The sequence below is a fragment of the Tetrao urogallus genome, assembly GCF_951394365.1.
Source record: "Tetrao urogallus genome assembly, chromosome: 1".
In the NCBI taxonomy this organism is placed as follows: Eukaryota; Metazoa; Chordata; class Aves; order Galliformes; family Phasianidae; genus Tetrao; species Tetrao urogallus.
The window spans coordinates 173,311,730-173,339,319 of NC_136813.1; the positions used below are offsets into that span (position 1 = coordinate 173,311,730).

General features: G+C 38.7%; 1 protein-coding gene across 1 annotated transcript in view; it reads right to left on the reverse strand.

Annotated features, from left to right (window-relative positions):
* The window catches only part of GRM8 (glutamate metabotropic receptor 8), a gene marked incomplete at both ends in the record, with an annotated part of 321,520 nt that overhangs the window by 260,379 nt on the left and 33,551 nt on the right, over nucleotides 1-27,590 (reverse strand). The window lies entirely within an intron of this gene.

Consider the following 27,590-nt stretch of genomic DNA (forward strand, 5'->3'; position numbering starts at 1 on the left):
ATAAATTCAGAGAAGGAAAAAGGTTCCAATGAAGGTTTGTAGTCCTTCATTTCAGTAGTCTTTCTAGAAACAAACGAACAAAAAAAATAGGCAATATACCCAGTAAATAATTGAAATACACTTTAAAAATAAATTAGCACTCTTATCTTCTTTATAACCTCTGATAATAATAGGTGCTTAATGTACATTCTACAAAATATAAAATAGCCTTCAATGAAGCAATAATAAGAGTTCCTAATCTGACATCAATTCTAAACTGATTGTTTTGAGAACCACATTTAAAGTTCTTGATAACAAGTCACTGTTTCATTAGATGCTATGGGAGATGATTTCAGTGGAACACTTGCATCCTACACAGTGTTTATTTATTTATTTATTTTTAAATGTATGCTATTAACATTCTGGTCACTAACCCTGCTTTTATAGGCAGCACAGATTCCTACAACCTGAAAAAAAGCAGTTTATAGCCTAAGGGGTGGCAAAATCATTTCTCAGTCAGAAAAAAAAACAATTCTTACGTATCTTGGCTATACACTTATTTAAGAAATTTTCTACTCGTGGAGAAGCCTTAGAATAAACAATCTGAACTACTGGAATAATAACAATCAGAGAGAACAGAAAAAAGGGAGGATCAGAGATAAAGCAAGTTAAAGGTTATATCTCACACAAATCAGTATTCCTAACATAACAAAGACCCACCATGAAAAAACAAGATAAAATCTCCTTACAAAAGTTGTCTTGTATAAATTCCCTTTCTTTCAGAAAATATTTGAAACATCTTTATCTCTTTACAGAGAACAGATTCTGTTCTCCAACACAATTATGCGCATTTAGAGCACATATCATTCCCTTTCAAAATCTGCTCTATTACTGTCTAAAATTGTCAGCTTTTTCTAGGTAGAAAAGAAGTAAAGGCAACTTTTGTGTGTCATTTTGCACCTCAGTGTGTCATTTCACAAAAACTATGGGGTTGTTGCTTTGAGGAAAGTTATTTCATTGATAACAACTATAAAATCAACACCAGCGAGAGATACTATCAGCACCACCAGACAGATATTTTGTTGTTGAAAAAACATAAAGGCCAGACCACAGATTATATATCCATTAACATTCTCAGTTCTTCTTCCTCTTCAGGCATGAGAAGAATAACAAATCCTAGATATGGGTAGGAGAGCTGTAGGTACAACTTCGCAATGAGATTCTTCAGATCAATAGAGATATTTTATTTTCGGTGAGTGTCGCTGATTTGAGGCCATGGAAAAGCCAGAGAAGAGAAGCAATTTCCCTACTTTTCAGCTCCCTGTAGCTCAGCTTCTTCCCTAGAGTTATTTCTAATAACAGTGGAAGAGAAGGGAAGGTAAATAACGGTCCAAACCAAACACCCCTGAAATCACTGGATGCACCTTAAGCCACCACAGCTTTATAGCTCCTGCCAAAATATCGCCAGCATGAAATAAAAGGAGGGGAAATACTGCCTAAACAGAAAGCCACGCCTAAATTTCAAGAAAAAAGGCTTATGCAACGGAATATTCAGGTTATTTATTTTTCTCGTACAGTAATACAGTTGCTTGAAGACACTCCAAACAACACTCAGACATTGTTTGGCACAAGGAAAAAGTACTAGGATTTAGTGGTTCAATAACCCATGAACAAAAAAGTATATACATTAGAATGTAACAACCCTAGTCATGGTCTGTATGTTTAATTTTACAATTTTACATTTACAATTTTTACATTTTACATGTCCCCAAGTACATTTTACAAGACAGAGCATAATGCTGCCTAAGCAAAGGAACTGTTATGCTCTATCAATTCAGTAATGTGTGTTTTAAAAACTCCCTAAATACATTCTGCATTTATACTTCAGGTTCTACTGGACCCTTGAGATGTAAATTTGCTTTTTGAAAGAGACCTGTGTAAGGTCTCTTGCTCCTATATTTCCCATTCTAAATTTATCAGTCTAAATTTTCAAAATTAAATACAATTACTCAACATTTGCATTGTATTTATATGTTATGTAGCACTGTCAATAAAACTTCAGTTCTTTGGGGGACAAAAGGAAAAAAGCAAAGGATTGTGTAACTACATTTGAATGAGTTGTCACACGACAGCTGTCACATCCTCTGGGAAGGGTTGGAAGCATTTATGTATGAATGTTCACTGATGATTTTTTTCCTATTCTTCCTAACCTATGGTTAGGCCACTCCCCTTCTATTAACCCATGATCTGATAAACTGTCTACTTCCAGTGAGTGACGTTCATGAACTCTTTGAAACTGTTATGCAGAGAAATTCATAAAAGCCTTATTTTTATTTTTAAGCTGATCTATTAAAAACTTTAATGTTATTTGAAGATAAACATTTATAGCGTGGCACTTTAACTACAACGTCTGGATTTGAAATAATATCCAGTTTTTTAGTAAGTACTGGTCATAATCTTAGTGCATCCTGGGCTGCAGCTGAAACTACCAGCAATTCATTTTGTCTATTATCCACAGTCACAGACATCAGAAAATGATTCCATATGTTCGGGGAAAAAAAATAAAAGAAGAAAAAAAGGAGGGGACAAAAAAAAAACACAAATAAAACAACAGCTTATAACTGAGTAGAAAGGCTAAGCCTGCAACACAGATTCAAGCCAAAATTGTCAGTCAAGCATACTCTGTTCTTTTCCTGGATCTTTTTGGGCACATCTCCAAGTTGATTTAAAATCAGCCTCTAAAGATCTCCTCTTCCAAGAGGATCAAAGAAGACAGAGCAGTTACGTCAGAACTAGCTGTCCAAAAGCTGTAATTGCGGCAGCACTTCAAAGAGGGAATATCTGTATGACATATCTACCAACCATTACTACAGGACAGACTGCTGCTTCCTGATGGAGCAGGTGTGAGCAATTTCAGAAGAGCCGAAAGCAGCTAACATTGTATGTCATTTATTTCACTCAACTGGTGAACCACTTCCAGTCTCCAATATACTGGGGAAAAAAAAAAAAAAAAAAAAAGAAAAAAAAAAAAAAAAAAAAAAGAAAAAGCCAACCCCCAACTACTATTCTTCAGCAATTATGACTCCGGATGTGTTCGGTGGGTCCAGTGCAGGGATCCAAACCACACAGGTAACGCACTAAGAACAGCAAAGAAAACTGAGATCAATTTGCCCTTCCAGTAAAGAATCTTGAACACAGAATGCACTCTCAGCCAATATGCCTTCTCTTCTATGACATTCTGTCCAAATTAAGGACAAAAGGTCAGTGGAATCTTCCTTACTGAGCTCTCAAATCCATTTGCTTGCTGCATTTGTCAATGTATAGTATCAACTGGTCACTTCGAGTGCCATCTTCCTTTACGCAGCCTTTCAGCTGGAAGCATGATTTGGGAGCAGAGTAGTAGACAGCAAAATGAGCAAAACTCACACAAAAAAAAAGACCCAAGAAAGAAATCACCAGTAATTTTGAACATAACTGATAACGAGTTACACTCACAGAAGAAACCATGCAATACAGTCACACAGCTTAATGGGCTTAAATAACTCACATCTTCAGTTTAACTAGCCACTCGGTCCTATCACTACTAACTTTAGCATATCGGTAATCTTTCTTAATTTCCCTTTTCCTTCTCTCACCAGTGAGCAGCTTTTTTTGTTTTGGTTTGGTTTGGTTTTTTTTTGGTTGGTTGGTTGGTTGGTTTTTTTTTGTGAACTATTAGCATAAATTAGAAGATGTGAAGAAGATCACATAAAATTAGAAGATTAGAATAAAAACAGTAATAATCTTAACAAACAAAGTAACAAAGCCAGTAAGCTTAAGGTTCATTACTGGTCAGCATTAACTGGCATTTTACCACCAACTAATAAATCTTGCAAAGAAGTAAGTATAATTGAAATAAAATTTGACTTTGGAAACACGTTTTCATCTTAGTGATTTTTTGAATTTTAAGTACCTATCATTAATCATTAATAGCTCTGTCTTTTCAAGATTTTTATTCCCTCTTATGTATAGCAAGAGAGAGTTCCCTGTGAGTAAAAAAAATAAAAAAAATAAAAAATCACAGCAGTGAAATGAATCCTCAGGGCTTAGATATTGAACAGTTGCTGAATGAGAGCTGAGGTCACTGTCTTTCAGCTATTAGACACATTTGTAAATTGCCATTAGCTGGAGCATCATCCTAGCCTGCTTGCACTTCAGAAAATGTGTGTCAGCCGGCAGTGCAGTGCTGCTAAACTCAATGAGGTTAGACATACAAGATTTAAAAGAGTTTGATGAGGTTTAATAATATCTTGAACTATACCAAAAAAGATATAAACTGCTCCATTTTGTTACCAACTGTAGGAGATGAAATGCACCCTGAAACTGCCCATTTCCCTCCAGTGACACTAAAGGGAGCCTGGGAGATAAACTTAACTGTTACGTAAGCAATTTAGCACATTCCTGTAAACAGCTACAGGTCTTCTGCTGAATCTCACTATCCCATTAATTTTAGCAACAAAAAAGGGATGATTAGCACAGCTATCAATTTCCTTCTGAAACGCCTTCATCTGTCCATCTATGGCAAATACTGAATAGGTTACCCATGCAGTACTAGAGACCTTATTTCATTCGCTTTGAGAATAAACCAAAACTAGAGAACATCCTGGAAATATATAACATGTTAAGACTCACTCACGCCTTTGGAGATGTGAAATGACCCTTTCAGGGCTCAGAGCAGGTTGATGCCTTGCCAGCTCCACTGACTACAAACCCCCTACAGCTCACATTGAGAAGAGGGTTCAGCACATGAAGTTTTCGATTCAGCCTTTTTCTATGGATTTTACCATGAAAAAGACCATTCTGTTGCTATTTATGTTCGCATTAGATGTATATTCATTTAGATTTAAAAACGTGCATTTGTAAATTTTATTTATTCAGAAAGACAGAGTGTGTGTTCTCTCTTAATGTTTAGGACTTTGACACCATCTGAGAGATATCTGCTAACCACAGTATTCATCATGTGTCCAGTAAGGTATTCTGGTCAGGAACTGACATAGATGTTCCCAAAAAATACCTGCTTGAGCAAATACATTAAAAACAGTTACACTTTTTACCTAGACAGATATGACTTAAAATGCATTTAGATGAAAAGAGGGGGGGAAAAAAAAGAGAAAAAAAATTTAAAAGCTTTGGAAAGGGAAAGAATGGAAGTATAATCTGAAAGCTGGCATTAGCGGTTTTCCCTTAGAAGGCAGGATTATTTCTTTTTTAAACAATCTGAGTTACTCCAAGTCATTCTATTGGCACTATCATAATGGTTTCTTTCAAGGCTGCTTGCAACTCGTACACCTCTTGAAAAGGAGCTAATGATAAGTTAATGTCAACTCTTTTGAAAATTCCTCTACATTTATATGTTTTTGTGCAGAAATATGACCTTCATGATTAAATCTAATACATCTCTTCCTATTCTTTTCTCCAGATACACAGACGGAAGTGATCCATCACACCTAAATGTTTCTGAGTTGAGATGGGTAAATTATTTTACTCTTTCTTTTCACCTCCTATTACTCTTCCACTGGTTTTACCTCTTTTGATATCAGTTACATTTTAAGGACATATTCCTGAGAAGCATATACCTTCAATGAGCTACACTAAAGTTTTCATCAGAAAAAGACATACGTGCGAAGCAACAGAGCAGACTGTGGTCAACAAAATTATTTCCACAACCACCACAGGTTGGCCTGGTTTTTGAAACATAATGGAGTCAGATGTAATCACTAAATCAATAGAAATACAGAGATAAGGCCAAATATGCACATCCTCCTTCATTATTGATTGTCTTTTTTCACCAACCACAAAAACAGAAATGAGGTATTTGCAACCTCTTTCTGAGATTACCTTTGGAGGGCAAATCCACTGGCAACTAAGGTACTCTGCATAAAGTGAATTATCCTAAACAAAGTAGCTTCTTATAGCTAAAACACGTATTTGTATAGCATCAGTTATGGGATGACAAAATATTAACCTTACACGGCATTTCATTCCACCTCCACCAGCCAGAAAATGCCTTTTCTAAAGTTTAACCAGATGTGTTACAGCAAGGCTATTTTAGTTTGTGACCTCTGTGCTGCCTTCATACAACAGGGTGCAAAAAGAAGGAATGTGTATAATATAAAGGGTTTGAATTTGATAAATAGTTTGCTTCCATTGGGTTGAAGTAGGTCAGGGTCTCATTATAAGTAATTATTTTTAATTACACATATGGAATAGTACATAAGAAAGAAAAAAAAAAAAAAAAGTGTTATCACAATTTCAAATCCCTCAATAGATGCAGCATCTACAAAACAAATTTACCACTCTGCAAAGTACAGGCCTTTGTGCTCTGTGATGCACTTCAGGGCAAAAACATTAAAATGATATTTATGCATTATGAATGTTTTTACAGCTGAAACACATCTTGTCACACTGTGCATTGCTGTGTAACTCCGGGAGGACAAGAATCCATCTAAGGACAGCTTGAAATGTCATCAATGTTTTGTGCAACAGAATCTATTGATAAATGTTTAACAATGGCATTTTCTCAGCAAGGAAGCTCTATTCTGCTATTTCCACATCCCTTTAAGTCCTGGATTTGCCTCTCTGAAAAGCCAGCTACAATAAGCAGTTCCACATTAAATTATCCACCATATGTAGGCAGCTTCTTTCCAAATGTTTTAAACCCAGCCGAGGTCAAAGCACTGAACGATAAATGGGAGAAACAGTAGATCAAATGAGTAACATTTTCATACTGAGATCAAATCACTACATGGGGAGTGGGGGATCTTAACCTTGGGAACAGCTGTTAGTGCTTCATTTACAGCTCCTTATGTTCTCCACTCATTAGATCAAATGGGAAGCCAAGGATGGGCAGATAGCTTTAGGGACTTCAACTACTAAACCTCTTTTTCTTCTTGTTGGAAAACTCTCACTTAATTGTGTGTATCGATATGTTAAACTTGTGTCAATCTCTACTGAGCAAAGTGTGAACTCTGATATTTTAAAGCTTTTTTATTTCCATTTTCCTCACTAGGCTCTGTCGCTACAGTGCTGGCAGCAACTGTAGCCTCTTCTGATGAGTTTGAGGAAATTCATAAAGATGTGCATTACTTTTGGTCCAAACTAATAAAGACGATTATTATTATTATTATTATTATTATTATTATTATTATTATTATTATTATTATTATTCAGCAGCAATACAATTATCTTGTAAGGTTAAGGTTAAGGCTGTCTGAATCAGGTTTTCTTTATATTCATTCACTAATTAGAACTACAGAGAGCACAGCAGCCATCTTCACTCACCCATGAGGACATGCAGTTGTCACAGGAGTTTTTCCTGATTATAGAGAACATCACTATGGAGGAAGTGCTCTCAGCAAGATGCAAGATGGGTGCTCTGCTTAATGGACAGTTCTGGTTTTTACATTCACTCTTCAACACTGCAAGACCAGTACCCAGTGGTATGAACACTGGCTGAGCAGTAGTGCTATCCTTCTGTTACCCATGCTGTCAGCTTACTATCATCAGATACAAATATCTGAAAAAATAATGTGGGGAGAGAAAGTGAGTTCTGTACTGTTTACAGCATTTTCCACAGCTGTGGAGAACATCAATATATGTAGACAGTGCTCAGCTGCCCAGACATATCTGCACATCCTTCATGTGTTTTAGGGCATGCAACACTTCAGCTGTTCCTCCAGAAAGTCCAGATTCCCTGTAATCTGCCTGCCCTGCACTAATGCCTTGGACACCTCATCATATCAGAGCACATTAAGGGAATCCCCGTGATTCACCACAGCTAGGGATTCCTTCTGGAGTATAGCCAGTTCATATAGGATTATAAAACATAGTTTTAGATCCATATATTACAGACTTGGAAAAGAGAAATGTCAGCTTTTTTTTTATTTTTATTTTTATTTTTATTTCAGATGATTTTTCTACTTTTCTAAAAAATAATCAGCATTGGTAAGCAGCAGATTTACACTGTGTTTTTAACCTTAAAAGCTACAAGAAAATGTGAATCTGCATTCCCAGCCATTTCCAAAGAATTAAATGTTTTTCACATTACCACAGTAAGGTGCTAAGTCCCTTTGCTACTGGTAGAAAAATTGAAGAAAAATGCAAAACTTTTCCAATCAAAAGATTGGGAGTTATCTGTGAACTAAGCTCTGAGGCTCACAGGACTGATATCCTTCCTTCCTATTCAAAATGTACTACATTTAAAAATAGGGTGGCCGAGTACAAAAGGCATTCTCTTCCACATGGCTCCTGAACAACATATGGCCATGTCTCTTCTGTTCCATCATTACCAGATTTTTATTCTGATCTCTGACTTAAACACTGAGGTTTATCGCTGTATTGATCCATAGATTATGTCATCAAAAGCATAAGGGCAAGCAGAGAGATCAAAATCCAGGCAAACCCAGTAAGAGCACACAAAGTAGGACCATGCTGCCTCAGGTTTGCAGATTCTCCACAACAGATCCTACAGAATTTTAGAAAGTTGTGACAGTCCCAACATTTAAACTCAATAAACTGGTCAAGTGCACTGGCAATGAAGAAGTGACATGGGGTGAGAGGGAACAGCACAAAGCCGAGAAGATGCTGACATAAATTCATTATGTGGCCAAACTTGTTTCAAATAACAGGAATGACCTACTGCTTTGTTTCTTTGTGTCTAGCAGTGTCAGAAACTGGAATCCCTGAAGGTCAAACTGGTTGCCAGTGTGTTGGTCTTCTGTGACCATTTTGAAAATCCCACCTTTGTAGTACTAAACAGTGGATGTGAACACATTATATGCTTTTTGGAGATAGCTCACATTGTCACTGAAGCATTTTGCAGACAATCTGCAAGGTCTTTACAGAGTGACTGGTGTTTTGGAGACTGCTCCACAGACAAGAATTCAGAGCAGCACAAACTGTGCTTAGAGCCTAACAAGGTAATGAGATCAAGAACTATCAAGAAATGCAGCCTACACCACAAAATAGAAAGCACACAAATAGTCTCCATAATATAACCATAATAATAGATGGTAGCGAACAGAAAACAATCAGTTTTCAAACATACCAGTATTTCATAAATATTGTCATATGCATAAGAAAGGCACAACATTAAAATCATAAAGCAAACAAATAAATCAAGCAGCAAGAGGTTGTGCCCATGATCCGGCATATCAGAGGTACAAGCACAACCTTGTTCATCATTTGTTTTGACTCTGCCAGCAGTCACTAGCAAAATCTCACAAAGAATAGGACAGGACTGAAAATTCAAAACTTAAAAAGACACTTGCATATAAATACAGCATGCAGGCTCTATTTCATCACTAGCAAAAATGCATACTAATAGTAGTAACTGGGTTGAAAAACAGTGCTGGGATTTTGCTCTATTAGATAGTGTTCTTTTGCGCTTGCTATCTGTTGTATTTTTCATGGAAATAAGTAGAAGGCATTACTTTCAGATCAACCAACATGCGTTCCTAATGAGGATAGACAGATAGATAAGTAAATAATTTTCCCTGATAGTTTTTTCCTCATGCTTCCTATAGGTTGTGCTTTCTTTCTTCAGATATTTCAACAACTTACATTTTCCTCCTATTACCTTTTCTACATTTTCTTCTGCGTGAAGTGTCAGGTCCCCTGCACTTTGGCCACAGCAACCCCACGCAATGTTGCAGGCTTGGGGCAGAGTGGCTAGAAGTCTGTGTAGAGGAAATGGACCTGGGGGTATTGACTGCTCAGCTGAACATGAGTCAGCAGTGTGCCCAGGTGGCCAAGGCAGCCAATGGCATCCTGGCTTGCATCAGAAACGGTGTTGCCAGCAGGAGCAGGGAAGCAATTGTCCCTCTTTACTCAGCATGGTGAGGCCGCATCTCGAGTACTGTGTTCAATTTTGGGCCCCTCACTATAAGAAAGATATTGAGGCTCTGGAATGTGTTCAGAGAAGGGCAATGAAGCTGGTGAGGAGTCTGGAGTGCAGGCCATATGAGGAGTGACTGAGGGAGCTGGGATTATTTAGTGTGGAGAAAAGGAGGCTTGGGGGAGACTTTATCACTGTCTTCAACTTCCTGAAAGGAGCTGGTAGTGAGCTGGGAGTCGGCCTCTTCTCTTGCGTAAGTAGTGACAGGACTGGAGGGAATGGCCTCAATTTGCACCACAGGAGATTCAGGTTGGATGTTAGGAAATACTACTTTGCTGAATGAGTGGTCAGGCACTGGAATGGGCTGCCCAGGGAGGTGGTGGAGTCACCAACCCTGGAGGTGTTCAGGGAACATTTAGACATTGTGTTGAGGGACACGGTTCAGTGAGAACTATTGGTGATAGGTGGATGGTTGGACTGGATGATCTTGTAGGTCTTTTCCATCCTTGGTGATTCTATGGTTCTATGACCTATTTCCAGACAGCCATTTGCCTTCACTACTGGCCTTCCCTGACTCATCTCACTCCCTCCTCTCTTTTCAACCACAACTTTGACCAGCTGATCTAGGCTTCTCAGCTGCAGCTCTGCTTCTTCCTTTTGGCAGCTGATGGTTCAAAGATATTTCCACCTGGACCAGCAGAAAGATCAAAAGGGAACTCTTCTTCTACGACATATCCTAGAGTCACTACTCACTCTAGTCTACTAAGTTAGGTCTCATTCCCCATAATATACATTTTTTCTCTCCATTTATATTGAGAAAACACCCACAAAGTCAGCAAAAGCAATACTTGGTGCAGGAAAACAGCTTATGTTGGATGAGCATTTCATATCATTCCTGTAAATTCTCCTTTTTCCTATTTTTATTCATTGCAATTTAAGTATAAATCAGTTTACTGTTATCAACACCATACAGCCTTGTTTGAGTGCTAGTCTTAGCCTTCCTGGTTAGTGTGATGGAGATTTCTTCCCTAGCATGACTCTCCAATATCTCTAAACCCAAATGCAGATGATATATAAGCCCTTTTGAAGGTTCTTAAAAGTTCTCCTCAGTTAGCTTGATCCTGTAAGTCTGGTCCCACCACGAACAACATCCTTCAGCAGCTCCACAGGATGCTAAATTAAGGGAGCATGAGGAGCTTTCAATAAGCCAGAAAAGCTCTATCGCTCATTTTTTTTCCCATTTCAGCATTCCCAGAAACAGAAGATAATTCTGTCAGGATGCCAGTAGTCAGAGGGAGAGATCACTGGCAACTGCTTTCTGCTGCTCAGAGAAGGGGCTCAGGAGCTCCTCCACCCATGTTCACGCCTGTTATCCACACAACTACAGAGTGCTTCAGTGGGCAAGGAAGGGGACTTCACCCCTTCCAGACATTCCAGACAAATAGTTGCTTTTTCCTAAATGGGCAGTGAAAATGCCCAGAGCAACCTATAAACTATTACACATAATTCAGCATCTTCATTTAGATAAAAAAAGTCAACCACTACTACTCCAGCTAAGTACTGGGAATTCTGGGAGACTTAGAATTCTGAACTTTTTTTTTTTTTTTGATAGATGCAAAACATTTGCTTTTCAGAATTCAATTCAATTACAGATATCCAAGATAACTCCGTGTTTACCAGACTGTTCAGTGCACAGCCACTATATGCAGTACATTGATGTTCTGATCAGTAGTCTTTGGAAATCTTCCATATACTGTGCACAGACAATTTGTATTAGGAACTAGGGTACCTTGTACTACTTCTGAATACTAGAGTAGCTTTTGATGAGTGAACATCTTTTATTTTGAAATTGTCCTCCTTCAGTCTGCTGCTGCATATGTTAAAAGACCCCATAAAAAGCAAAATTACACTAAACTAGATTTAAAAGTGTCAAGAGTATTGAATAAACATTGGAGACATCAAAAATCTAAGTGGATGCTCCTGATGACAAGTGGTGTGGGAACACCAGCGTGTGCTGAACCTGATACAATTGCATTTCCATCTATTTATTGAAAGTGGTTCACAGAAGTATTTCTGCATATCGGTGTCACCTATCCATTCCTAGGCACTGAATAATTTGGTATAAAACCAACTGAAAGAATCAACATATTTTTTTGTAGAGTATCAATGTCGTTTACATTTCCTTAAAAAATAAAAGTAAAAACAATATTAAGAAAAAAAAACAGAGAACTTTGATAACATTTGCTTTTGATGTCTTAAGTCTATCTTCTCCTTCACAGATTGCAGACAACTTCGACCAACAAATTCTATTACTGGAATAGAATTTGCGGTCTCTGTGTTGCACTAGGGCTGCCTATGCAGGATATGGTGAAGTTGAGCATTTTGAAATGGGATTTACATACTTCTTGAACTAGCCAGTAGGAAATACGAAGCAGAGGCCAAAAATGATCCAAGGGATGGATCACCTCCCCTACAAAGACAGGCTGAGAGACCTTGGGCTGCTCAGCCTGAAGAAGAGAAGGCTCTGGGGAGACTTCAGAGTGGCCTTTCAGTATCTAAAGGAGAGCTGTAAGAAAGAAGGGAATGGACTCTTTAGCAGGGTCTGCAGTGATAGGGACACAACAAACAGGAAATGGTTTCATAGAATGGCTTAGCTTGGAAAGGACCCCAAGGATCACCAAGTTCCAGGCCCCCCTGCAACAGGTAGGGCCACCAACCTCCAGATCTGGTACTAGACCAGGTTGCCCAAGGCCCCATCCAACCTGCTCTTAAAAACCTCAAAAACAGAGCAACCACAGTCTCTCTGGACAACCTGTTCCAGCACCTCACCACTCTCTCTGTAAAGAACTTCCCCAGACATCCAACATAAACCTTCCCTCCTTGGGAAACTTAAAACCATTCCCCCTTGTCCTATCACTGCCTACACCTGTAAAAAGTTGAGTCCCCTCCTGCTTATAAACACCTTTTAAATACTGGAGGGCTGCAATGAGGTCTCCTCACAGCCTTCTCTTCTTCAGGCTGAACAAGCCCAGCTCCCTCAATCTGTCTTTATAGGGGAGGTGTGCCTGCCCTCTGATCATGCTCATGGCCCTCATCCAGACCCCCTCCAAACTGAAGAGTTTCAAACTGAAAGAGGGGAGTCTTAAATTGAATATAAGGAAGAAGGGCTTTTTTTTTTTTTTTTTTCCCCCCAACAATAACAGCAGTGAAGCACTAGAATAGGTTGCCCAGAGATGTTGTGGATGCCCCCTACCCTCAGGCATTCAAGTTCAGGTTGGATCAGGTTCTAAGCAGCCTGACCTAGCTGTAGGTGCTGGTGTTGATTGCAGGGGAGTTGGACTACATGATCTTCAAGGATCCCTTCCAACTCAAATGATTCCATGATTCAAGATGTGTCCAAATCATATCCAGGTTGGAACCAAGACAGCACTTAATAGCCCATAGCCACCTCTGTATATAAGACTGGTTTACACTTCTCTTTCGAAACATATATGGAGAAAAGGACAATGTTATCATCTCTAGCTGCTTTCTTCCCCCCTCCACTTCCCTCCTTTTTTTTTTTTTTTTTTTTTAAATTTATTTATTTCCTTTTTTATTTCCCCTTCCGAAATGCTAGTTGCCCTGAAGCCACATTTTGCACCATCACTCTTCACTGTGACATACTTTTGTGCAGGGCTTGTGCATCACAGGTCCCAGGATCTGGTCTTTATTTCTTGAGGAACTTATTTAACACTGAATGTAATATTACTTGCCAAACATTTTGGCAATAAGCTAACTGCCATGGAGGCAGCCCTTGTGGGTTAACGCAGTTGACGAACTGTAAACACTAAGGGAAATTTACTGACCAAAATTAGACGCCAGAAGTTTCACAGATCCAAGAACATCTTCACAGATCACAGACTGTGATGTCTGAGTGCCACTTTCGGCACATAAGAGGGTTGTGTGAGGTCTTATTTTATCTGGGTTAGGTAGTCCAAATATAACTCTCTGCATTTATGAGAACAATTAAGGGGTCTGAGAGTATTATACAGAAGTTTCTAAAATGACCTGTTCAATTCTTCTTAATCTGATTTCTAAAGAAGCATGGTTTCATTCCATTATGATGAGAAAATTATGCTAGACACAATACCCCATACAATTAAGTTTACTATACATTTGTATACCAATCAGGGTCTTATCTGTTATTTCTGAGTATAGTTCCCTGCACATTATCCTTTCTATTCACTTAATCTGTCTGAGCCAGCAATTAACAATATTTTACTCGAGAGATTAAAAAAATGCCTTTATATTCACAGATGTCACAACAGTCAGACTAAAAAAAAATAATGATTTCAATTACACTGCTTCACATACAGAGAGCACTGTACAGAAAACATAAACCAGAACTAAATAATCAGTGCCTGCCTTGGTGGCCAGCAGCCCCCAAGTCTCTGTTGTTTATGGTATCAAAGCGAAGGCACCTTAACAAGGCCAGCTTGCTCTTCGCACTGACTGATGGATCAAAGCCTAAGGTTTGGAGTCTCCAGCGCCTGCAGCACCTTGCAGCCCACAGCAGAGCAGGACCTGGGTATCACATGGGCAATTAGCTGCAGAAACACATCCTCATCTTCAGTGCTTAGCCAAACAGAACAACAGATGGAGAAAAACAGCTAGAAATGGAGTTCTCAAGACAAAAAGCACTCTCCCAAAGAGCCTATATAATCATCATTAGGAAACACCAGGGAAGATTATTAGCCTCTGCCCTCTCCCCCAGAGGCTTCCTTGCTTTAGCATCCTCTAAACAGCAGAGAAGGAAAATCCATTATACTCCCACCCACAGACTTGAGGTCCCAAGCAGGGATGGAAGGGACAACGGGCATAATAGGACTCCTCAGCTCAGTTCAGGCTTTCAGGAAGCAGAGCACAGCTGTTACACCGCAGCAGGCAGGAACAGCTCACCTTCCTATAGCAGAGACAAGGGCTCCAAACATTTCTTGGCACTTCAAGAATGAAAAGCTCCTCCACACTTGTACAATTCAGGTGGAATACTGCCTCCACTGCCATCTCTTCCCATACTAGGAGCGCTCACTTCAAAGCATAAACTACTGTTGTTACTAATTGCGTTTTCTCATTTTTTCCTAAAAACAAAGAAGCAAACAGAAAAAAAAATCCTCTTTGCCAAATCCGTTTCAGATCTTCTTTTCATAGTTTGGATGCACACAGGTCACACAGCACAGAAAGTGCCAGCTAGAAGCCTCCCTCTATGGAAAATTACTGGATAGTCACACTAACATTTCTGCACAGACTTTGGAAATCTCAGCTCTACGAAAGAAGCTTCTAGAACAACAACAATCAGGCTCTCATGTCAGGAGAGCATCAGCTTCTCCTTATTACATCCTTGAAACTATAAAACAAAACTAATGTATGTTTATTTTATTCCTTAATATGACTTCTCAGAAAATATGAGACTGAAGTCCCAAACTCAGTATACTCATTAACCAAGTCCTTATTAAGTTAAGAAAGCTTTTCATAGACATGGAACTTCACCTGAAAACAACAGCTGAAGAATCAAACAGATTATCAAAAATGTGATCTTCTCACACACTTTTTTTTTTTTTTTTTAAAGCTTCTATATACACGCCTACATATTCTCAAAAAATAAAAAGCGCTTGAGATAAGATGTGGAAATTGATGCAGCGTGAGAAGAATCTCATTTCAGTTCATACCTGCTACAGAAGTAAAATCTAAGGAAAAAAAAAAAAATCAACTTGTTCAAGCCTAACAGTTAACAATAAATTCTTGATGTGTACTGAAAGTGAGTTAATTTACTCCATTTAGGATGCAAAAAGCAGCCAGTTAAATACCAAAATCCCTCTCAGAGCAAGAAAAATATATTATCTTTTTATTGACTGTAAACATTCAATCTAAAGAACAGTTGGAAAGTAAAGTCTAGAATATCTGCTTTGATTAGCCAACAGATGCCCTACAGAGTCAAAACTTACTCACTCCCTAAGCTTTGACTTTTACTGTTAACTCTAACAATAACAAAATATAAACCTAAGGTTTTTGTGCTTTGGTTTTTCTTTTTCCTCCTTCTACCTCAAACAGATTATACCTCTAGCAGCTCTCTAAACACTCTCTCTCCTCTAATGCTTAATTATATCTGCTTCAGGAAACCTTCCTATATTCCAGATAATTTCCACCTGCTTGCATGAGTCACCTGTTCGTACAGCTGCTTCCTAATGTTGGTGCCTTGCAACTGAGATAAGAATGAATTCAACAAATAAGGATCAAGAGGTGATTTGATTGCCTAAGATATTAGTGTCTTTCAGTAATAAAAAAAACTTATTCCCTTATATAAACAAAATAATGGCGTGATCCATTAACTAAAAAAAGTAGAAAAATTAGGTCTTATATAAGTTAAAGGTATTTCATGCTGAATGTAAACTGGAAAGCTGTGCTGGGCTTTACTTTTTGATATTTAGTGTTAGATAGCAAAGTAAAGACCTGAAATTTCAGAACAGTAGACTTCAACTTACTTCGGAAAATGCCAGGTGTGATCCTATGGCAGCTTTAACAAGTAAAGCAGTTAGAGGAAGCTGGCAAATCTTTCAGGACCACATCCTATTAACAGCAGTTCTTCCCAATAATCAGGAAGACTAGCAAAAATACCTGAAAATTGGCTTGACTAACCAGGGGACTTTCAGCACAGAGGCAACAGTAAGAGCTAATGTACAGGAAGAAGAAGGACAAATACGGAATTTAAAATCATTACTTCATCACATTGGAACAGTGTCAGAAAAGCCAAAGGTTACCTGGAGTAGAAACTGGAAAATATGTTAAAAACAAGCAAAAAGAGCTCGTGCTAGTACATTCATAGCAACATGCTGAATTAGCATGCTGGATGGCATGGGTGATTTAGTAACAGCCAAAACAGGTAAGGTAGAGACAATCAATGCTTTCTTTACTAGCAGTGTTTTGTTTCTGAGTTTAGTGAAATGATTTAAAGATGAAAATCAATTGTGGTAGATGAGTTCAGTGATGAGTACAAGAACAATACAGATAAACCAGACCATGTGCAACCACTTGATGGTTGGGGGCTTGGAGCTCCTGCCCTGCAAGGAGAAGCTGAGGGAACAGGATCTGCTTTGCCTTAAGGAGAGATGGCTTCGGGGAAGCCAAAGAGCTGCCCTCCAGAGTTAGAAGATGGGGCTGGGCTCTCCACAGCTGTGCATGGTGACATGGTGTAAGACAGCAGGCAAAATTTGAAATGTGATTCAGACTGATATGAAGATAAACTTTTTCACCATAAAAAAAAGTCAGACACTGTAATATGCCATCCAGAGAGTCCCTCTCAGACACCAGGGCTCTTCAGGATGCAAGTGGGTAAAAGCCATTTGGGCTGATCTCATGGCTGACACTGCTTTAAGCAATAGGCTGGTTCGTGTCATCCTACAGACAGAACTGAGCTTTGAATTTATTTGCCCTACTGTTCTCTATAATAATATGTTCTCTATACAATAAAGAGAGACCGGTCCTTCCAGTGAACAATTCACACCTAAATGGACTGATAAGCCTCTACTGGAGACCTGTTTATCTCTAGTGACTGTAGAGGGAGCTTAGATTAAAGCCATGGACTCAAAAATATTCAAATATCTTACTGTTTACAAAAAGCCAGCAAATATTTGTTTCAATTCATGTTTACATTTAGAATTTAAATGAAAGTAGGCATCATCTGATCTAATTTTAGTCCTTCTCTAAGTCCTGAGAAAGGAAAGTAAATATAACACAGTCAGTGCAAACAGATAAGAACATAAACCTATAAAGATTTTGTTGCTACCTCAGGAATTGCAGCTGCACAATGGGGTGTTGGTGTTACTTTCTGTAAGATGCCCCATGGGGAAAAAAAGTAGTTATATTAAATCTCTTTCAGTAAATCATTAAAATGATAAAGAAGATTGACAAGATATTGCCAAGCCTTAAAAAGCAAACATACTTGAAATATTTCATAGTAAATAAACTTTCAGTTGTCTGTGCAAGCATAGCATTCCACAACAAAAAGGGGAATTTGCATTCACCAAGTAATGAGCTCCCATGAGTTCTTTAAAAGTGCACACAAACTCATGCACTTAAGAGTGTAGTAATGGACCACAGCAAGAACTGAGGTCCAGTTCCTCAGTCAATACACTGAAAGGAAGGGAAGCCATCCAGAGGGACCTGGACAGGCTGAAGAAGCAGGCCTATGAAAACCCAATGAGGTTCAGTAAGGCCAAGTTTAGGGTGCTGTATGTGGGTTGGGGCAATCCCAGGTATTTATACAAACTGGGGGAAGATGTCCTGAAGAACATCCTTGCGGAGAAGGACCTGGGAGTCTTGGTGGATGAGAAACTGGACAAGAACCAGCAGTGTGCACTTGCAGCTCGAAAGGCCAACTGTGTTCTGGGCTGCATTAAAAAAGAGGTGGTCAGCAGGGAGAGGGAGATGATTGTCCCCCTCTACTCGGCTCCTGTGAGGCATATAAACAGGAAGGGAAACGGCTGTTTACAAGGGTGGATAGTGATAGGACAAGGAGGACTGGTTTTAAACTGAGACAGGAAGTTTAGGTTAGCTATTAGGTTAGATATTAGGTTAGATATTAGGAGGAAGTTTTTCACACAGAGGGTGGTGACGCATTGGAACAGGTTGCCCAAGGAGGTTGTGGATGCCCCATCCCTGCAGGCATCCAAGGCCAGGCTGGATGTGGCTCTGGGCAGCCTGGTCTGCTGCCTTCCACATAGCAGGGTGTTGAAACTAGATGATCATTGTGGTCCTTTTCAACCCAGGCCATTCTATGATTCTATGATTCCTGTCAGTAGAGGACTCCACACTGCAGCAGCTCTGGTGGATGTAATTGCCCCTCACTAGCAAGATGCCAAAGAATTTTTTGGCTTCTTCATGCACCCTGATTTTGATCTCACAATATGAGCACTAAATAAGATTAGGCAAGTGTGCCCCTCTCCCTGCTGAGGGTCAATTTTCAGAGTCACAGCATTCTCACATGCGGGTCACCACAACTCTAAAGACCACTAGGAGAGCAGAACCTTACTGAGATTGACAGCTTTCACCATCTACAAATTTGAATATTTTAGCAATATGCTGCTTAAGTATTTGTCCAGAAGTAATTTTTGGCGCACAAAACAGCCAGCTAAAAAGGTCAGTTTTGCATCAGCAAAGAAAGATGAAAAACCTCTGCATTTTTGACCTTTCCACATTATTTTGAAAATGTTCACTGTGAAAAATGCTCATCTTATCTAATCAATTTCTTTTTCTTAAATACCATATTACTAAACAGATCTTGCAATTTTTTATTAATTTTTATAAGCACCTACTCCTTCTCCCAGAATACACTGCTTCAGATTTATTTTGCTTTCCAACATGAGCCTTTACAACTACTGCTTCAGGGAATGCACTTTAGTTTTGGCCTCCCCAGCCCAATGCACCTCCATTTGTGCTGCATGCCCCAGTCCACAACATAAGCTCTGGCTAAGTCACTAGGAAAATAAGCAAGGGCACAGGCTGCTAAATCTTTCTGAAGGTAAGAAAGTGCATTTTCTTGATATCATGTTTACCATCTGTAGAGTGAGAATAATTTGTCATTAAGATACAAAACTCCCTTTGTCTGTGATCCATCTTTCAAGAATGATAGAACTCCCCATTACCAAAATGGCATTATTTTTGTCCAGGGTAAAAAAACTGTGAAAAAGATATTTTAGGAAATACCCACTCTTTGTAATTACAAATCAAATTCCTGTAATTTTTTAAAGAAAGCAATGCACTAAGTAGGCTACAAATAAGTCAAATAAATTACCAGTTTTAATTAGGCATAATAAACAATTAAACAGATGACATTTAAAATTAATTTTTGCTACCGGAGGAAATACAAGATAAAATGGTGCTAAGAACAGTGATCTCCTGGTGGATATTCCTTCAAATGCATTGACATTCAAAAACATCATAGCATTTGCAGAGAAAAGTCTTTTTCCTTTTTTCCAGTATTTGAGATTTCACTTTTAGGTCAGGTTTTTTTCAATTATCAAACTTCCCTAGAAATGCTTCATGTCTTAAAGTTTCTGTTCAGCTCCATAGTATGTAATTGCCAAACAGCTGCACAGTCATACCAACCGCTGATAAAAAGGCATTACAAACTTCTAAGCAAATCATATTTATAATGCATAATATTCAAGGCCAAAGAAAATCAGTAGTACTTCAAGGCAAACTTCTGAAAATAGGGCAAGGGAATCTTGGGAAAGAGGATGGTAAATACTGCGTACCAATGAAAAGATGCAGCTGCCTAAAACATAACTGCCATGCAGTACACTGAAAAAGAGAATTACCTTACTTTTGAAGGCATTTTGTCTCCTAAATTAGAGTATTATCTACAGCTAACTGCTTTGAGGGCTGGAGGAAAAACCCTCAGGACTCTATTCCAGCCAAGTCCTTTCCTGTGTACCTAATGCTGAGCACGGAGTTGTCTCTCTGACTCTACATATTTAAATACCTCAAAGATTAGGCCCTGGGAGATATTGCAGGCAGTTCAGAAGCCGCAGAGGAGATGCTCTATTTCCTACTCCAAACTCTTTTACTTAATTCTCCATTTGTAGCGATGTAAGCAAAGAGTTTGTTGAAATCAGCAGAGTAAGCTGCTGTAAACCCAGTCAGAAAGGAAATCTGGCAGGTGCACATTTCACTTGCAAGTATTAGTAATTTCCATCACATCCATACACATTGTCTGCAAAGCGGCATATGCTAAAAACAAGGCAAAGATGTTTTCCATACTCACTAAAAGGTGACAGATGAGTTTTTACAGACTGCAAAATACAGTAGAGCATTTCACCCAGAAGATCAAGAGAAAACAGGAAGCCCAAAATGAGAACATGAATTCAGTCTTCATACCGCTGACTGAGAGAACTAAATGTAGAATGGTACCTTCCTGCTCGGGCTGTAAGTGTAATTGCTGTCAGCAGAAATGAGTGCTGTGTGTGCGTGTGCACTGAGGGTGTAACAATTCTGGGTCTGTATATGCAATCTGGAGTGTGAGAAGGTGGCGGCAGTTTTGCTCTAAATGGAAGAAGTGAGAAGCTGAAGTGGCCATTTTTGTAGCTAGCACAGATCTGAAGATCTTAAATTTTAGAGAAAGCTGGAGAAATCTATTTGTGACATATATTGCACCAGTGTAAGACTACAGTTAATCTGTTACACACATGTACATATGTATATATAAGAAAATAATAATTAAAAAAGATTGTTGTTAAAACATTAAGATTATGACAGATAAGTCCTCATGCTTGGGGAAGAGCCTCAGGGAACATTTCTACAGACAAGACCCTGCAAGGGAAAATGCTTCCAGGGAATGTCTCCCAAGACAAACCTCCTGCTAAGCAGATTGCCTTTGGCAAAATGCTTTTGCTAAAACGCTTGTGAGAGATGAGGACTCTCTTGACAAAACCTGCTCTCTCTCTAAGGGTGCCCTAAGCCAGGCTTTCATCACTGCTCAGCCCGTCAGTGGGCTGAGCCCTGCTCCTCACTGTCTTGAACCAAGGAAAATTAGAACTGGAAACCAACGGCTGTCTGGGTGCCAATGATTATAAAATTAGAAATTTCCATAATCACTGTTACTGCAAATATTTTTGCTTTGATTAGGTCACAGTGACAAATGACTGCCAGAAGTAAGGGATTTATGTGTGATAGAGCTGCTGAGAAATAATCATAACGCAGTTAGGCAAATCAGTCCCCATCAACCAATCTATCCGTAAGGATTTGCATATGTGATTACAAATGTGCAGTCATACATATGTAATTTGAGGCTGTGCCTGACTGAGAGATCCTGAAGTTACACTGGTACTGAAATTTTGTTTCTTTTTTTCACATTCTTTGTACTATCTGATAGAAATCTTAAATTATATACTCACAACAGACAAGAGCACTTCAGTTTCCCTCTTCCTCATTAATCCATTTATTCTCTCTGTCCTCTTAAGGCAACTGCATCCCCTGAAGGATTTTTTTCAGTCCCTACAGATGCTATGTAAGAGTGAAAAAGCAAGAAGTTGGAAGTGACCATATTTACTATGGCACAGAATAAGGAGCTCATAGCACAAAGATAAATATGCTGTATGGGTATTCAGAAAACACTGATCTCCTTAAGCAGATCCATCACATCTCAAGCATGCTGCTGTAGCCAAAAATGTAGCCATGTTTTATGCACAAAACACTTCTTTAAGGCTAAAAGACAAATAGCAATCTTCAAGCTACAGTATCGATTTCCCCTGTTGTGGATTGCTTACCTCTTCAAGTCAGTATGGCATAAAAAAGCATTATAGCAACATTAATAGTGTCTTTTTGGCACTGCAGAAAAAGTGAACAAAGAGGGAGTATTCAGTTCCAAAACACTAAGCATGCTGAAGATTTTCCTATCGAAGTGATTCCATTTTAGTTTACTGCTCAATATATTTGACACATTCCGCACACAAGTTTGAAAATTTAGGTACATGCTGATAGCCTGGAATATCACAGTTTAGACTGTAGGTCATGTGCTGCTCTCCTAAACCCTGCCTAAACCAGAATTCAAAGATATGAACTTCCTTCACCCTTCTGATAGCAATCCAGCCCTCCAACCTGTGTGCGTACTTCTCTAAATAAACTTCTGCTTGGTCTAAAAGTTCCTGCATTGTCTCAAGTATAGGAACATACCTGCAGTGAAACACATACTTAGCATGTAGGATGCTCTGAAAGTAATGTTTTCTATTTATTTCCGTGGAGAATACAACAGATACCAAAAGCACAATAACAGTATTTGACAGAGCAAAGTCTCAACTACAAAACACTCATTTTCAGCACAGTCACCATCAGCTGTGCATTTTCACCAGCAATGAACAAGAGCCTGCATGCTGCACTCGTAAAAATCAGCACCAGTGAAGGTGATCCACTGTCACTGTCACCACTGCTGTAATGCACATCCACCCCCCACTGTGCTCATATCTGCTCTTTGGTCTCCATAAACATTCAGCAAGTGTCAATGAATGTCAATGGGTGCAATTTTTTCCACATGGAGGAATTCAATGACACACCTTTCCTTCATACGCGCTTCCATGTCAGACGCCATTTTGTCAGACTGCCCCTCCGCTGCCATCTGTCACACAGCAACAACACCTAATGGGATACTGGTGGGAAAGTTCAGCCTCTACTGCTGTACCACCAACCCCCACCTCTGACGTTGTGGGCCAACATCATAAAATAGAAGGCATTACCTTCGGAGGGAAAGCCACAGTTGTTCTCATACTGCACATAACATCAATATTCATCATTACACTTCTGGACTGTCATTTTTCTCAGCACAATTACAAAGCACATTGTTCTTACATGGACCATTTAGATTAGAGAACAAATTCCTATTTGCTTTTTTGTATATGTTGTGCTGTTCTTTTCTGTTGTGCGTTCACGAATGCATGGAAGAAATTATAAACACAGAAATCTTTGCAATTAGAAGATAATGGCACTTGAAGATCATTACAAAACTCCAAACAAAGCTATTTTCAGTACTAATGCAATGAATACAACACATCTTCATTAAAATAGTTTGCAATTTGGTGCTGCCAAAGCTGGGTGGGAAAAGACCTCCCTAACTCACTGATAATGTCAAGATTTCAAAATATATTAAAAAGAATAATAGAAATAATAAAGACGAGAATCAATGATTTAACATATGAGATGTTTCTAACATTTCTAGGATGTGGGCAACCAAAGCGTCTAACTTGGAATTGAAAAGGGATTCACTGATATTTCATGTAGGATTGAAGGTTATGTGAAAGGTACAGGAAAACTGCTTACCAGATCTGGAGAACAGTTTTAGTAAAACTATAGAATGCCATTACATGGTTTGGCTCAATAACTCATCATTTTTAACCAAAAAAAAGGCAAGGTTCACAAAATTCTAGAGAAGCAATAGTTGCTTGTACCCAAATTTTGATATAGTAGTCATTTTTATATGTTTTATCATTATTACTATTATTTATTTTTTGTTGTTATTATTCTGCAGTAAGTTAATCAACTGTCAATCAAAATAAAACTGTTGTCAGTTTCAGCCTATGGTTCTCTCATATGAGTTCTCTCATTAGATATAGTCAACATTATGACTCATGAACTAATGAGAGCTCTCCTTTGATACGTTCAAAAAGGAGATTAACTCGCTGGAAAAACCACTTTCCCACTTTGTACATTAGACCATAGTAATCACAAGATCAAAAGCAACTTATTAAAAGGGTGTATTCCATGTGATTTGTATAATATTGCATAATAGCCTAGTAGGAAATTCTGTATTATAAAATCAGTCACAGAATTGCCCTTTCATTCATTTATTGCAGGCAAAGAAAATAAAAACTGTTGTTGTAATCATGGAAAGGGCTGTGCTGTAGACACAGCAAAGCTCACTGTCACACAGCAAAGCTCACTGCTAGAGGAGGCCAGAAAAGTTGCATGCAATGAGCCTATAGACCAAAACAATAGTGGGGATAATATAAGCATGCATCAGTTGTTTCACATCATTAGGTATTGCAAGCAGATTTTAATTCATTTTTCCTTTTATTAAAAACTGTCAGCGGCATCCAAGATCTTCTGCATTGTTTTCCTTTTTTCAAGAAAAGCTTTAAGATTTTTATATTAAGTATCCAGAATGTTGTTAATGCACAGCTAACTTTCTGAATCTACTTCTTTACACTGATTTATTTTTAGTCTGCTTTTTTTTTTTTTTTTTTTTTTGTTCTAGAATATAAGCCCACTTCCAGAATGACTAATTTAGGCACTGGTGCATGCAGAAGTTTTGTGAAATCTGTCTGGCTAGGTTTAAATGCATCTTGTATTTTGAGGCAAGTGTTCTGGCCATTCAGAAGCATGTGTAGAAAGGAGAGAAGGTGTCAGAGAACCTGTCTTTTTAGTAGGGTGCAATCCAGTAGGGCACTTTTGGAAACCTTTCTCCATTTTGCACAACGTTACTATGGGAGAAAAACTACACTAAAACTTCACAAAAACAAGGGCACTGGCAGCTATCTCAATTGCAGTCAGACTGGCTCTGTTCCAGCTCCTTTCATCCTGTGAAGCTGGCACTTGTTGCACTGGCAATGAACCATAGGCTGATGGTTTGTCCCATGCCAGGAGGCTTGAAGATGGAGGAGAGGACAGGTAGCCAGGTCATGGCCAGGTTGAGGAAGTCCTCTGCTGTCCCTTTTCTATCCCTCTGCCATCTTCTCTCTTAATTTGTGAAAGCCTCAGAGAGAGATTTCATGCTCAGTTACTGTAATTTTTGTAGTTTCTGGTCACTCTTAATGAATGTTATACGTTGTTATGGATTGTGTCTGTGGCCTTAGTTTATAATACCACTTTGTGCAGCCACTTGAGCAAATCATCTGCTACCCGTTTCTCTGCGGTGGTGGCAGCACGAATCAATACTGATCAAGTGACTGATCAATTGACTGTAAGGATATTCTCAGTGTACATCATGAAACTGTCACGATTTTAAAATAACTAGGCTGATTCATACAGGTTAGAGGAGTTTTTCAGACGAACTGAGATATTTCACAAATTGCTATGCTATAGTCTCTGCAGGACATAACGTGGAGGAGTCAATCAAGTTGCCACTTAGAGCCCTCTCTGTTCTCTGTCGGTCTCTTTGCACAAGGCTTTCACCAGGTCACTGGTACTTAGCACTCTTACTTTTCCTGGGTCACTGTGCAAGGGGATCAATATGGAAGCAGAATGATAGCTACAGCCATAGAACAATTTTTCCTGCATTTGGAGATTCCCTACCAGAACCCTTGCAATCAATGTTCATTCCCCCTTCATCACCTTTCTGCTGCAGCAGCAGAGGTGGTTCTAGAATGGAAAATGTATGAATCACATTACATATAATTAAATCTTTGTGCTCTGAGGCTATGCACACGGCCTAGTAGGGATTCGTACAGATTTAAGTCTCAGCACACAAGGACTTTAAAACCTGACATGTCAACTATAGAACTATTCTGGTAATTCTGAAAATCACTTCTTGTCTAAATGCTTGCAGTTTTACCTTTTTTTCTAGCAATCTGTTAAGCTTCTCTATAATAACCATTTCTCCAAACTATAACACTGGATGTGTTCTAGGAGCAGTATCAATGAAGGATCTCGCAGAGTATGTTAGCTGCAGTCAGTACCTCCTAAGTGAAAACTTTTGTGGCTTTGAACACGGGAACAGAAGGCTCATGTGACAGCTCAGCTTGATTTGTAATTAATAAATCCACAGGTCTCTCAGCAAGAGTTCCCACTGCAAGGTATTGTTCTTCCAAATATTAGGACAGAAGCTGACTCCAGCAAGGTTGAGGCTGATGGCCAGCTAATTTGGGTAGCACATGATGCTGAGCATCTGCTCCAAAGCAGATGCTAAACTTTCCTTCTCTTGCAGACACATTCCTCCCTTTTGTCTGTAGAGGTTCTAGTAGATGGAGCAAATGGAAACAGCAAGGACATACTGGAGAAACTAGAAAGATGCTATTTATATCTGTTCCACATAGTCCAAATCATAATTCCACCAAAACACTAGGAGTCTTTCTTAAATGACATCCATATGTGTGCTCCACTTCAGACAAGTGGCCTTATTTCTGGAAGCCTGGTCACCACAATGGGACAGCTGACCACTCAGAATCTGCAAAACAGGCTGTGATGAATAACGCTGTACAGGATGAATCCATTAGTCATTCATGCTCTAAGAGTGCCTTCACTCAAAATGCGTTAAAACACTGAAAAGACTTCAGATCTGCTGACCACAGTTATTCTGTGATATCTCTAGAAGCACTGTGGCAAGAAAGCCAGAGCTTTCTGGCAGCTTGTCTGCTAAATCTTCTGGCATGAAATTTGTTTACAGGACCTAAATAATATCCTTCAATAGCTTTTCCCTGAATAGCTACTAACTCTTCCTATTGAAATTTTAATTGAAAGCTATGATAACAACTCAAAATCTAGTTAGAAAAAATAACTTAATAGGCAATATATAAGAGGGATAAAAAACTTATTCAAATTAATTCACATTCAGCTATCACGTATGAAAATAATTTTAATAGCTCTTTAGTAAAAATGAATCTGTTCAGTTAAAATGTAGAGAGCTTAGATGGTTCTGTGTAGACAGACAGATTGACTGATGGATCACTGTAAATTTAAATGACTAAGGAAACCTGAGGAAAAGACATTTGTAATCCTTGCATGTCAAGAGGATATTTTTTAAAGTTATTTTTTCTCTACTTTTCCCATTAGGTTTTTCATTTGATCTTAATTGACCTGCCAGAACAGGTGCTAACTATCAATTCTGTGCTGTAGACAACTGTGTCAAAAAAAAATGAGCAGAAAAGATTGAAGTTGTTTCACATACATCAGTTAACTTTCAAAAGTGAAGAATTTTCAGTCACTAGAAACAGCAGCCAGTTTTGAACTTAGAGGTGAAAGTATCCATACTGTAAAGCTCACAAATGTCAGGAGGTTGTATTAACAACCGACTCTGACTCAAAATAGATTTCTATTTTTGAGGAACAGAAGAAATTATTGCCCCCTGGTGGCCAACATATTTTTTTTTTCTGATGAAGGAGACTATCTTTTATTGATATTGCTATAAATGTCCTGCCTTTTGTAGTCTTCATATACTGGCTCTAATAAGATCCTTATGAATTCTAGATGCAACTTTCTCCTCCTGTTAAAGTTTTCTCTA